At 35.3% G+C, this 14,511-nt stretch overlaps 1 non-coding gene across 1 annotated transcript; it reads right to left on the minus strand.

The window, feature by feature from the left end:
* Positions 1–4,998: 4,998 nt before the first annotated feature.
* On the minus strand, positions 4,999–5,105 carry LOC133787371 (small nucleolar RNA R71). Its single transcript, XR_009872397.1, has one exon. It is a non-coding gene; the product is annotated as a small nucleolar RNA R71 (small nucleolar RNA).
* Positions 5,106–14,511: the final 9,406 nt, after the last annotated feature.

Below are 14,511 nucleotides of genomic sequence, written 5' to 3' on the forward strand. Positions count from 1 at the left end.
ATCATTTTGACCAAAATTTTCAATACTTAAACCACTGTTTTATTTTAGTTACACTTTTGAGTCTAAATGACTCGCTTAACGAGTTAAGCACTAATTTAATCACACGGTGTAACGGTCTTGGATTAGTAGGGCGTTCGAACTTGGTATCAGAGCTTCTAAGGTTTTGTGGTTCCTAAATATTGGTCGAATATGTACGCTCGCTACTAAAGACAAGCTTGACTCACAGTTTCATAAATAATGAGTTTAATATGTGTCGAAATGCTTTATTGAAATATATGCCTTATTTGTATGGCTGAGCATCGGTCGGTTTGGGCGGTTTTTTCATATTATTAAATCCAGAATTTAGTTTTCGGTCTGGATTGGTGCGATCCAAAAATCGACCGACCAAACCAATTAAAGAAAAAAACCGACCGTTTTGGATCGCGGTTTGGTCGGTTAAACCGACCAAATCGAAGTTCAGTTTTTTTAAAAAAATTCCATAATTTTTTAAAAAGTTTTAGTTAAAAAAAAACTAAAAAATTTAGATTTTTGGAATTCACTTTTGTGCTTTTTTTTAAAACATAAATACATATAACATAGTTACATTCACAAATTTAAAAGTTTGAAAACATAATTAAAAGTCCATAAGCATAACATAACCTACATATAATAATTTCGATAGGTTTTGGTTCAAACCGGTTGGTCCACACGGATTTTTCAAATCGACCGAACAGTGGCGATTTACGCCATTAACGATTTTTTCGGTGTTCGGTTTAATTGGTTTTGGTTTTTTCGGTGTTCGGAAGGTCGGTGTACTCGGTTTTTTTAGTTTTTCGGATGTTATGCTCATCCCTACTTATTTGGATGTTAGAATAGGAAGAATGAAACATACTGATAAGGCCTGGCCCTTGAATTCTATGTGACTATGAAAGATATGCTTATTAGCATTACTGTAATATGTGTGTATGGTAGAAATGCTTATTAGCATTGTCGCTGCATGTGAATGCTTTATTTGTTCAATTTTGGACTGTGGGACTGTTCCTAGATACTGTTATCATTGCCTGATAAGTTGAGTCATTGATTGCAGGAATACTTGGAAGTTATGCCTCATGTTAGTCAATCAGAATCTGTGGCAAAAATATTGAGGTCGGATATGATAACCAGGGTCAAAACCCTCCACCTGCCCCTCAAAACTGGCAATAGATGTTTGCAAAAATGCAAGCGAGACTTCAAAGGAAGGAAGATGAGATCAGGCAGCTGAGACAGCAGGTTCCGTCAGGGAACGCTTCTGTGCCCGTGCCACCTGTAGTGGTACTAGTTCTGGGACAGCCAAAGGTTGATAATAGATGGGAACCAGTGTATGAATGGTTTAGAAAGCAACACCATCCAACCTTTGAGGGTGGCCTAGATCTGCTTAGGGCTGAGTAGTGGATGAGCATGATCACCTCCATCATTGACTTCATGAGGGTGGCAGGTAATGGCAGGGTGGCTTGTGCCACGTATATGCTGCAGGATGATGCCCGAATTTGGTGGGAGGTTATCTCCTAGATCCGGAATGTAGCTATGATGAATTGGGAAGAGTTTAAGGAGTTGTTTAATGAGAAGTACTATAATGACACAATTCGAACTGCGAAGATGGATGGATTTGTAAGCTTGGTTTAGGGAAACATGTTAGTGACAGAGTATGATAACTCTACAAAATGGAGTTATTTTACCACATTTTTTATGCAAATTGTTGCTTAGTCTTTGAGTTTTTAAGTGATTTATTAAGTTTTAAGTAATTTTAAATTTATTAGTCTTATTATGATTTTATATATTTTTGTGTGTTTTTATAGATATTTTATTATAATATGTTGTAGTTTAATTATTTGAAATTTGTGTTGTTAGATTATAAGTAAAAAAAGGTAATTTTATTGAACTTAATTGCCAAAGTAAATTAAATTTCAATTAATGTTTTCATGGACTTAATATGAGTTATTTTATAATTGAAAATATTTGATTCTAATTTAATGTTTAATTATTTTGTAGGATGTACTTTGCAATTTTTATGCTTGAAAATAAAGAAGAGAAAAGAAAAGTGATAATTTTGTGAGAAAAACAAAGAGATTTCGGCATTTTTCAAAGGCCCAAAGCCCAGCCCGTTTCTCTCCCATCTCCTGGCACCTCACCCAGTCAGCCACCTGGGCCCGCCTCTCAGCTCGACTCGGGCCCATCAGCTGCACAAAGGCCCACACGCCTAAAAGCCCCAGCCCGCCTGCTTCAGCCTGAAGGCCCACACCTAGCCAGCCATTCGGGCCTCCTTCCTTCAGCCCACGGCCCACTCCAGCAGCCTTCCTCCCAGCTGCCACTCCTTCAGCCAATTGGGCCCAACCAAAGCAGCCTCCAGACCCAGCCGAAACAGCCACCCAACCAGCAACCAACAAACTGCCTTTTCCCCATTTTGAGCCCAACAATTGCATTTTTGTACCTTTGTTCCCTATGCCTAAAATGCCACATTTTTACCCAATTTTCTCACATATTTCACCACAACATCATCATTACGCCCTATAATTTACCTCTACATGCCATATTTACTTTTTTTTAATTAATTTAATTACTTTAATTAATTTAAGTTGATTATTTTAATGCTCTCATTTTGGCTATAAATATGGAATTTCAAGACCATTTTAGGGTGCTTAATTTTGGTTACCATCTTCTTTCTACCATTTTCTCTCTACCATTCTCTCTTCCATTTTGGGTTTTTCAAGTATGTATTTTATTTATTTTGTAATTTCTATTCTAGTTATGTGCTTCTAATCTTCTTCATAAGATTATTAAGATCATGATGAAGCAACTTGTAACTAGATAATATTTATGGTGTATGTTGATTTCCCTTGTAATGCAACAAAGTTTATGGATTTTTATTCTTCATATATGGCTTCCATCTTTAATATCTCATATTTTGGATTGTTAGATAATATGCACTTTGCTCTTCATTTTGCAAAACATAATATTCTTTGTGTAAGATGTGTCATTAAATTGTACATATCCAATGCTTAGAACAAAAATATTATGTTTTGCCTAATAAATAATGTTATTTAATTTTTTGTTGTTTCATTAGATTGATTCACATTAAATACTTTGAAATTATACTTGTTGAAAAATGAAGAAAAATCCTATCTTTTTTAGAAGTAATTTGTGCTTAAAATTATAAATCTATTTGGAAAATAATAGTTTGACTTATTTTAACTATCACTAAAACTTGGGAATCAATATACTAATAAGTATTATTAAACTTACATTTTGTGGATTCTAGTATCTTAATAATCTTTCTTTTAACACTTATTTTCAAATCATTATTGGTTTATTTTTATTCTCTTAAATAATTTTATTTTCAATCTTTTATTTTATGTTCATAACATTAAAACTCATCAATCTTTGAAGCTAGGTTAGAATTTATTAATTTTGGTTTAAAATAGTTTTCTTTTTTATTTTAGACAACTCCTTTGGGTTCGATCTTGTGCTTACACGGACACTATATTTCATATACGGTTCATGCACTTACGAGTATAAATTTTAAAACATACCTGTTTTGGGTCCATCAAGTTTTTGGCGTCGTTGTCGGGGAGTGAAAAGAAAAGAAACGAAATTTATCTCAAGGTTAGTGAATTCTTCTACTAGTTATTTTAATTTTTGCACTTAAAAAAAACTATATATAAACAAATATATATTTATATAAAACTAAAAAAAAAAAATAAAAAGAAAATTTGGGACGGTTCTACCACTCATAAAAAAAACTTACTTATATATTTATATTTATTGTTTAATTTAGTTGACGACACTTGTGCCTCCTATCTATCCTTTTAATTTTTATAGTTGATGACACTTGTGCGTCCTAATTTTGTTGTAATTTTATTTCTTTTATATCTTTGCTAGTTGACGGCACTTGTGCCTCCTAACCTTTGTTGTATTTTTCTTTATTTATCTTGTTGTTATTTTTATTTAATTATTTCAAGTTACTAGTTGATGGCAATTTTTCCTCCTAGCTAGTTGATGGCAATTTTGCCTCCTAGTCATTTATCTTATGTTTTAGTTGATGGCACTTGTGCCTCCTAACTTTTACCTTATTTTTGTTATGGTTGATGGCATGCTATGCCTCCATACTCTTGCCTAATTTTCGATAGTCTTATTTAATTTTACCTTATTTTTCTTTGTCTTTTATCATATTTTAGTGTAATTGTGAAAAAAAATACTTGAAAAAAAAAAAAAACCTAAATCTTGTCCTTTCACCATAAGCAATTTTTGCTTAAAGGAAATTTGAACAAACTTCTCAATCCGCCTCTACTAATTAACCTCGGGGAGTTGTTAGTAGTGTGCGAGTAAGTGGAATCAAATAGACCTGGGGACAAGTAAACATAAAAATTATATTGTTGGGAAATCTCTAAAAATTCTAAGTATGCTCTGTGGTTGCGGTTTTAACTGATCTTCCAAATCAGAAAATTGCTTGTTTGAGATTATCTTTGTTTCCTTGTTTGTGAAAATTGTATGCATCATTGGGAACGTAACTCTAGAAATCGATTAGTAAAAAGACATTTATCTTTGTTTGAAATTGAAAGTGTTAGTAAAAATTTGAGCATCATGGAACCAATTGCTAATCCTGTTGATGAAAATGTTATGCCTGAAAAAACTTTGCTTGAATATTTTGCACCTATTTCATCTAATGCTCCTTCATGTATTGTTCTTCCAACCACTTCTGCTACCCATTTTGAGCTTAAACCATCAATCATTCAATTGTTGTTGTCTTTTTATGGGTTAGATGGAGATGATCCTTACATGCATGTCAAATATTTCTTAGAAATTTGCTCAACATTTAAATTTCAAAAAATTTCTCATGAGTCGGTCAAACTAAAATTGTTCCCTTTTTCATTAAAAGACAAATCAAAAGCTTGGTTAAATTCCCTTCCCACGGGGTCTATAACTACATGGGACCAACTTTATAATAAATTCTAGCTGAAATTTTTTCCTATGTCTAAAACTGATAGTCTAAGGAGAGAAATCTCCGAGTTTTTTCAAAAAGATAATGAAGAGTTTTATGGATGTTGGGAAAGATTTGAAGATTTATTATTAAAATGTCCTCATCATGGTTTTGAAAAATGGAGACTTGTAAAATATTTTTATGATGGTTTGACTCCCTCTAATCGTCAAATGATTCAATCTATGCATACCGAATTTTTTTTTAAATTTCAAGGACAAGAGGCCTGGGACGCCCTTGAAGATTTGTCTGTCAATTCACAACAATGGAATTATTTTGATCCTAGGTCTAGGTCAACTAATTCACCAAAAAGAGGAGGAAGGTATGAGGTAAAAGATGAATTAGACTTAAGAACATCCTTAGACAAATTAGCGAGAAAAGTAGAAGCTTTAGCCATAAGCCAAACTATAAATTCTCCAATGCAACCAAGAAAAGATGTTTGTTCTATTTGTTCTAGTCCTTGCCATAATGCCCAATCATGTCCTTTCTACCAAGAAGCCTTTTCTGAGGAGGCCAATGCTCTTCGTTCTTATGGGAAACCAAATGATAGCCCATTTTCATCCACTTATAATCCAAATTAGAGAAACCATCCAAACTTTTCATGGAGACAAAACCAACATCAAATGAATCAAGGGCACCAATACAACACGCAAAACAAAACTCATGCCCCACAAAATCAACCAATTCCTCAACAAAGGAAACCTTCCTTAGAAGATACTTTACAACAATTTATGCAATCCACTCAACAAATCCTACAAAAATCAGTCTCAATCAATTACCAAACTCGAGACACAAGTAGGACAACTAGCCACTGCTTTAGCTGATAGAGAAAAAGGAACATTCCCTAGTCAACCTATCCCTAATCCAAAAGGTCAATATGAGATAGGAAAGTCTAGTCAGAATGGAGAAGTCAAATCAATTTCAACTTTTAGGTCTGGAAAGAACATTGTCAAACCCGATTACATACCTGAGATTGAAAAAGAAAAAGAAAAAGAAAAAGAAAAAGAAAAAGAAAAGAGTCAGCCTTCTAGTTCTAATGCCAATGACTCTTCAAACAAGGAAACTCCAATCCATCCTTTCATTCCAAAAGCCCCATTCCCACAAAGATTACTTCCAATTAAAAAAGGCGGCCAATATAATGACATCTTAGAAGTTTTTAAACAAGTTAGTATCAATATCCCTTTCTTAGATGCCATTAAACAAATTTCTACCTACTCTAAATTTTTGAAGGATCTTTGTACTGTTAAAAGAAACACTAATGTTCCTAAAAAGGCATTTTTAACTGAACAAGCTAGTTCCATTATTCAATATAAAAGTCTTGTTAAATATAAAGATCTTGGGTGTCCCACAATTTCATGCATTATTGGTGATCATTTTATTAACAAGGCTTTACTTGATTTGGGTGCTAGTGTGAATTTATTGCCTTATTCTGTTTATAAGCAACTTGGTCTTGGCGAATTAAAACCTACTTCTATAACTCTTAAATTAGTCGATCGTTCTGTGAAAATTCCTAGAGGCATTATAGAGGATGTATTGATCAAAGTTGATAAATTTTATTTTTTTGTTGGCTTCATTGTTCTTGATACTCAACCTGTGGAAAATATGCATGCTCAAATTCCTATCATTTTAGGTAGACCATTTTTAGCTACATCTAATGCAATCATAAATTTTCATAATGGTGTTTTGAAATTATCTTTTGGAAATATGACTGTTGAATTGAATGTATTTAATGTTGTTAAATCTGTTGAGTGTGAGGAAGTGCATGAAGTTAACATGATAGATAGTATTTGTGAAGATGATGGAAATGACTTACTTGACTTTTGTGAAAAATACTTTGGTATGAACTTGCATGTTGATGACTCTAATAATGATGTGAAGTCTTTGCTAGAGTCTATACCCTTGAATGAAACCAAAGTTGAACCTTTTTCACCCTTAGATCACGTTCAATCAATTTTCGAGTCTCCAAAGTTAGACCTTAAACCTTTGCCAGAATATTTAAAATATGTTATTCTAAGAGAGTCTGAAACCTTACCTGTTATCATAGCATTCGCTTTAGATAAAGAACAAGAAGATAAATTGTTAGATGTCCTTAGAAAACATAAAGAAGCCATAGGTTGGACCATTTGAGACATTAAATGAATTAGTCCATCCATATGTATGCATAGAATCCATCTAGAAGAGAATGCTAAAACCTCTCGGGAATGTCAAAGAAGGTTAAATCCAAATATGAAGGAAGTGGTTAGAGAAGAAGTCATAAAATTATTAGACGTAGGTATCATTTACCTTATTTCTGATAGTCAATGGGTTAGTCCAATTCAAGTTGGGCCTAAGAAGTCTGGGATCACAGTTGTTGAAAACGAGAAAAATATATTAATCCCTACTAGAGTACAAACGGGGTGGAGAGTGTGCATAGACTATAGAAAGTTGAATAATGTTACTAGAAAAGACCATTTTCCATCACCCTTTATTGATCAAATGCTTGAACGTTTAGCTGGGCATGTATATTATTACTTTCTTGATGGGTATTCAGGATATAACCAAATCCTCATTGCCCAGAAAGATCAAGAAAAAACTACATTTACATGCCCTTTCGGAACTTTTGCCTATCGTCGCATGCCTTTTGGATTATGCAATGCACCTGCGACTTTTCAAAGGTGTATGATTTCAATTTTTTCTGACATGGTTGAAAGATTTCTTGAAGTGTTTATGGATGATTTTTCCTGTGTTTGGTTCCTCCTTTGATGAATGTTTGCACCATCTTTCACTTGTTTTGATTCGTTGCAAAGAGAAAAAACTTGTGCTTAACTGGGAAAAATGTCATTTTATGGTTAAAAAAGGAATTGTTTTAGGTCATGTAATCTCATCTGAGGGAATAGAAGTTGATAAAGAAAAAGTTGATCTTATTTCAAAACTTCCCCCTCCTAAAATTGTGAAAGAAATTAGATCATTCTTAGGCCATGCTGGTTTCTATAGAAGATTCATAAAAGACTTTAGCAAAATTTCTCGGCCTTTATGCCATCTACTTGGAAAAGAAAATGCTTTTATCTTTGATAATAATTGCCATGTTGCCTTTGAAAATTTTTAAAATTGGTTGACTACTGCACCCATTATTTGACTCCCTGATTGGAAAATACCTTTTGAAATAATGTGTGATGCTTCTGATTATGCTATAGGTGTTGTCTTAGGACAAAGACTTGAAAGAATACCTCATGTAAATTACTATGCTAGCAAAACTTTAAATGATGCTCTATTAAATTATTCCACAACTGAAAAAGAATTTCTTGCTGTTGTTTTTGCATTGGAGAAATTTAGATCTTATTTGTTAGGGTCTAAAATTATTGTTTATTCTGATCATGCTGCATTAAAATATCTCTTGTAAAAAAAAGAAGCTAAATCTCGTTTGATCCTTTGGATCCTACTTTGACAAAAATTCGACTTAGAAATATGTGATAAAAAGGGATCTAAAAATGTTGTTGCTGATCATTTATCTAGACTAGTTGTTGAATCTATATATGATTCCACTCCTATCACTGAAACTTTTCCTGATGAACAACTGATGCATGTTTCTTCCTTGCCTTGGTATGCTGATATTGTTAATTATTTGGTCACTAAAGAAATACCATCTCATTGGTCTAAGCATGATAAATCTAAATTTTATTATGAGGTGAAAAATTTTATTTGGGATGATCCCTACTTATTTAAATACTGCCCTGATCAAATAATTAGAAGAAGCATTCCAAATTGTGACCAATCTAAAATCATATCTTTTTGTCACGATCATGCATGTGGAGGACATTTTAGTGGTAAGAAAACAGCTGCTAAAGTTTTACAATGTGGTTTTTATTGGCCTACTATCTTTCATGATACATATATTTATTGTAAAGCTTGTGAACGTTGCCAAAAGTTAGGAAGTTTAACTAAAAGAAACATGATGCCTTTAAATACTATTCTTATTATTGACATATTTGATGTTTGGGGCATTGATTTTATGGGACCGTTTCCTAACTCTTTTGGTAACCTTTATATTCTTGTTGGAGTTGATTATGTGTCTAAATGGGTTGAAGCTATTGCATGCCACACTAATGACCACAAAGTTGTGCTTCATTTTTTGAAAGATGTTACACCCAGATTTCGAGATAAGAGGTTATGACCCTGAAAGCTGGGCTCATCGAGTGTGAGCTCGAAAGGTATGAATACATTGTATGATCCATTTGTAAAATATCTAAAGTAAAACAACGACCTCGAAGATGTGTAACCTCGGGAAACTTTCTGAGTTCGAAATGGCACGACACTGGGATACATCTGTTACCAATTGTCTTCAGATAAAACAGTCTGAGCTTGGGAAATGCAAGCTCGGGTGTGATAGCTTGACAGTATCTATCTACTCCGAGCATGTCCTGAAATTGGGTGACAAGTTCGTAACAGTTTCATATGTCTTGATAGTCACAATGCCGATTGCTGATCTCGAAGACCTGATGAGTCACCTGGGATAGCCCGTTACGTGTGAACATATTTATTGTTGTGTAATCCCAATATTTAAGGGATACCATTTAGTCTGTTATCTGTTCCCGATTCTTATGGAACGTTTCCATGTATATAGGAGATATTGCATTTAATGTCATTATTTGAATTGATATACAGAATATCTTCCCGAAATCTGTGGGAATAAACTCTGTAACCTTCCCTATAAATAAAGGAGGAATGACCACTTGTAAATGATCGATTTCTGATTTCTTGAGAGAAAGCTCTGGGTAATTCATCTCTGAAGAATTTCCAGAAAACTCTAAGTCTTAATAACATAGACTCGTGGACTAGGCAGAGTTAACTGCTAAACCACGTAAAAACCTTATTGTTTTTCTTCATTATTCATTCACTTCATAGTTTACATTGTTTAATTGCTCTACGATTTAAGCTGACGAAAAACAGCGTCAACAAAAGAAAATATATTTTCCCGTTTTGGTTCACCATGTGCTGTCATTAGTGATAACGGTACACACTTTTGTAATAAGCCATTTGAACATTTAATGAAACAATATGACATTACACATAAAGTCTCAACACCATATCACCCACAAACTAGTGGTCAAGTCGAAGTGTCTAATAGGGAAGTTAAGCACATTTTAGAAAAAACTGTGAATCCAACTAGGAAAGATTGGTCCTTAAGACTCACTGATGCATTATGGGCATATCGTACCGCGTACAAAATGCCCATTGGCATGTCACCCTATAGACTTGTGTATGGGAAGGCATGCCACTTACCTGTTGAGTTAGAACATAGAGCCTTTTGGGCAATTAAGTAGTTAAACTTTTCTTTAGACAAGGCAGGTGAGAAACGAAAGCTTCAACTAAATGAACTAGACGAAATTAGGAATGATGCATATGACTATTCAAAAAAGTATAAGGATCGCATGAAATTTTACCATGACAAAAATATTTTGAGAAAATATTTTTCTCCAAGTCAGAAAGTCCTTTTATACAACTCTCGTTTGCATTTATTCCCGGGAAAGTTACGCTCTAGGTGGTTTGGTCCTTACATTGTTCGTATTGTTTTTCCACATGGAGCTATTGAAATTTAAAATCCTAAAAATGGTGATATATTTAAAGTTAATGGACAAAAATTAAAACTATTTTTAGAGTTGAAAACCGATGAAGTGGATGAGATCCTACTTGAAGACCCTGTTTACCATGCTCTTTGATTCTTATTTTGATACCTTGTGTTTTATTTGTTTTGTTTGTTTTATGTGTGATTTAATTTTTGTTTATTGTTTCTTGCTCTCTTGACAATGCACCACGATGAGGTAAGACCATTCTAAACTCTAACCTCTTGTAAATTTTAATTTATATTTATAACACATTGAGGACAATGCTTAAATTAAGTTTGGGGGTAGCGAGTTTAATGGTTGTTTACCGTTCATTATGTTGAATATGAGGGTAGAAGTGTGTTAATTTTGTTTTGGAAAAAAAATTTAAATATATATATTGTTTTATTGTGTTTTGTATTGTTTTGTTTAAAAAAACAAAAAATTATTAAATAAAAAAATTGGTGATATTTTTCATTTTCAATGATAAAAATCTTGATTGAGTTTGAGTTTAATTCTCTTAACAATATGAATAATTTTTAAGCTTTATTTTTAATTATTAGGTCAATTTTGCTTGTAACAAAAATTACATTTTTGATAACAAGAACACTCTTATTTCCTATAAGTTTAAGTGAAAAATAATTTTAATGAAAACCTATTTTTAAAATGAAATTGACAATTTAATTAATTACATAAGCTTAACTTTTATTCATAATAATTTTTTAGATTTTTTTTCATTGTGCAATTTTTGAGAAAATCCTTTTTATATCACCAATAAAAAAAATGTGTTTTAATTTTTCTTTTGCTTGGGGACTAGCAAAACTTTAAGTTTGGGGGTGTGATAAATCACAAAATAGAGTTATTTTACCACATTTTTTATACTAATTGTTGCTTAGTCTTTGAGTTTTTAAGTGATTTATTAAGTTTTTAAGTAATTTTGAATTTATTAGTCTTATTATGATTTTATATATTTTTGTGTGTTTTTATAGATATTTTATTATGATATGTTGAAGTTTAATTATTTGAAATTTGTGTTGTTAGATTGTAAGTTAAAAAATGTGATTTTATTGAAATTAATTGCCAAAGTAAATTAAATTTCAATTAATATTTTCATGGACTTAATATGAGTTATTTTATAATTGAAAATATTTTATTCTAATTTAATGTTTACTTATTTTGTTGGATGTACTTTGCAATTTTTATGCTTGAAAATAAAGAAGAGAAAAGAAAAGTGATAATTTTGTGAGAAAAACAAAGAGATTTCGGCATTTTTCAAAGGCCCAAAGCCCAGCCCCTTTCTCTCCCATCTCCTGGCACCTCACCCAGCCAGCCACCTGGGCCCGCCTCTCAGCTCGACTCGGGCCCATCAGCTGCACAAAGGCCTGCACGCCTAAAAGCCCCAGCCCGCCTGCTTCAGCCTGAAGGCCCACGCCCAGCCAGCCATTTAGGCCTCCTTCCTTCAGCCCACAACCCACTCCAGCAGCCTTCCTCCCAGCTTCCACCCCTTCAGCCATTTGGGGCCAGCCGAAGCAGCCTCCACGCCCAGCCGAGAAGCCAAATGTCTCGGTCTCATACTATTGAGATGAGGTAACCAGAAAAGAACCCATCTCGAAACAACCGCACGACGAGCCATGTCATTGAAGTCTCGGGAGACACCAGATCGGTCAGTATGTATGACCAGGGGCGCAGAAATACTAGGAATCGAATGGATCACACAGATTTACGAGAACACCTGAACCAAAATCGGGGTAATGATAACCCCTCGAACCCAGACCTGAGGGATCACCTCAATGAATGCAAGAATGCTATGTGGAGGCGCGAAGCTAGAATTGTGATCAACATTAACCAGTTTCAATTCAGATCCCCCGTGGATCCAGTCCAAGAAAGGATTGAACAGTTGGAAAGAGCGTTCAGGCTCTTGCAAAATGAACAAGGTCGAGATCGGGGCGAAGAGTTCAACGAGGAACTCGAGCCCTTCACCCCCCATATTTCCAACACCCCTTTTCCTCAAGGATTCTGAATTCCTCATGTCCCACCATTTGATGGGATTTCCGATCCATACAGTCATTTGAGTACGTTCAATACAATTATGAGAGCGAGTAATGTGGGGTACAAGCTCAGATGCATGCTGTTTCCAGCCTCGCTCACAGGACCAGCAAAAAACTGGTTTGAAAAATATAAGACGCATTCGATTGCTTCTTGGGATCTATTGTCTAGAGATTTCAAGAAGCAGTTCAGAGCCATGATTGGAATAAGGCCCGAGACGTCTGCCTTGAACAATGTCCGACAACAGCCGAATGAAACATTGAAAAGTTACCTTACAAGGTTCAATTTGGAAGTTGCCCGAGCTCGTGACGTAGATGACAGCGGCCATTTAATGGTTGTTCGAGCCGGAGTAATGCCTGGAAGCCCTCTCTGGGAAGATATGCAGACGAAACCCATGAGGTCCTTAACCGAGTTCAATCGACGAGCTCAGAGGTTTGTTAATGTAGAAGAGGCGAGGTCAGCATTGAATATGACCTCTTAGCCCATAACTACAACAACAAACATAAACTCTGCCTTGACCTCAGTGGATCCTACGGCCTCAAAACCCCCTGTGGATAACCCTTCTAAAAGAAAGAAGAATGAAGGGAATAATCCCGAGGCGGAAGGGGGAAAGAAGAAGAAAGGGGAAAGATATTTCTCCATGTACAAAGTGTATACCGAGCTCAATGAGTCTCGGGAGAATATATGCCTGGCTAATGAAAACCAGGTCCCTTTCAGGCGTTCGGACCCCATGAGGAACCAGAAAAAGAAGAGAGACTTCAGCAAATACTGCAGATTCGATAGAGATATCGGACATACAATCGATGAATACAGTCAACTAAAGGACGAGATTGAAGGCCTGATCTTGAGAGGGTATTTCAGGCAATATGTAAGGAACCAAAACCCCAATCAAGCTTCTACCAGCCAGAGGGCAGCTGCAGCAGTGCCTGCCCAAAACACTAACTCCTGAATAAGGGAGGACAAGCGCCTCCTTCAATTGATGGAGAAGATGTCGTAACCATCTTGGGGGGTCCTCATATTGCTGGATTGGGCAGGAATCCCAAAAACGATACATGAATGAGTTGAAAACTGGTGACGGGTCCCCTTACGAACTCGAACCTAGAGCTCCAAAACACCAGAGGGTTGAATCTCAACCTATAACTTTTACTGAGGACGACGCGTCTCATGTGCAGTTTCCTCACAACAACCTGCTGGTCATCACCCTTGAGCTCGCGAACAAGAGGGTCACCGAGTCCTAGTTGATAATGGGAGCTCAGTGAATATCCTCTATAGGGCCACTTTTAGAAAAGATGGGACTCACGCTTCGTGACCTAAAGGCCTGTGCAACGACATTGTATGGCTTTTCAGGAGAAGGGATTGCCTGTATAGGATCCATCGAACTCCCTGTAACCTTGGGAGACTACCCGGTCTCGACAACCAAGATGATGGAATTCGTAGTAGTGGATCTACCATCGGCCTACAATGTACTGCTCGGGAGACCCACCCTAGTAGGGATGGGGGAAATTTCGTCTGTGAGGCACTTGGCCATCAAGTTCTCGACTTCTAGTGGCATCGGGACACTGAAAGGAGACCAGCTGTAACACCCTGGATAGCCAAGATCACTACACTGTGTATTTGTAAAGGTGCAGGACTTGCTAATCAAGCCAACAGTTAAAAACATGAATTCTAAAGTCATTAATGTGCTAGGGTTAAAAGGTCTTGGTCTCAAAAGGATACTTTCCATATAATTAAACATTTACACATGGGATCCCAAAAGAAATAGTGTTTAAAAGTATGTTTAAAAAATTTCCAGAGTTCAGACAACCATCAGCCTTTCTAAAGGCAAAACAGAAGTTTATGGTTTTCCTGTCCTTGACTCCCCTCAACCGTGGCAGCTGAACAGCTGATCATGTACAT

Source organism: Humulus lupulus, chromosome 6, assembly GCF_963169125.1.
Source record: "Humulus lupulus chromosome 6, drHumLupu1.1, whole genome shotgun sequence".
NCBI classification, from domain to species: Eukaryota; Viridiplantae; Streptophyta; class Magnoliopsida; order Rosales; family Cannabaceae; genus Humulus; species Humulus lupulus.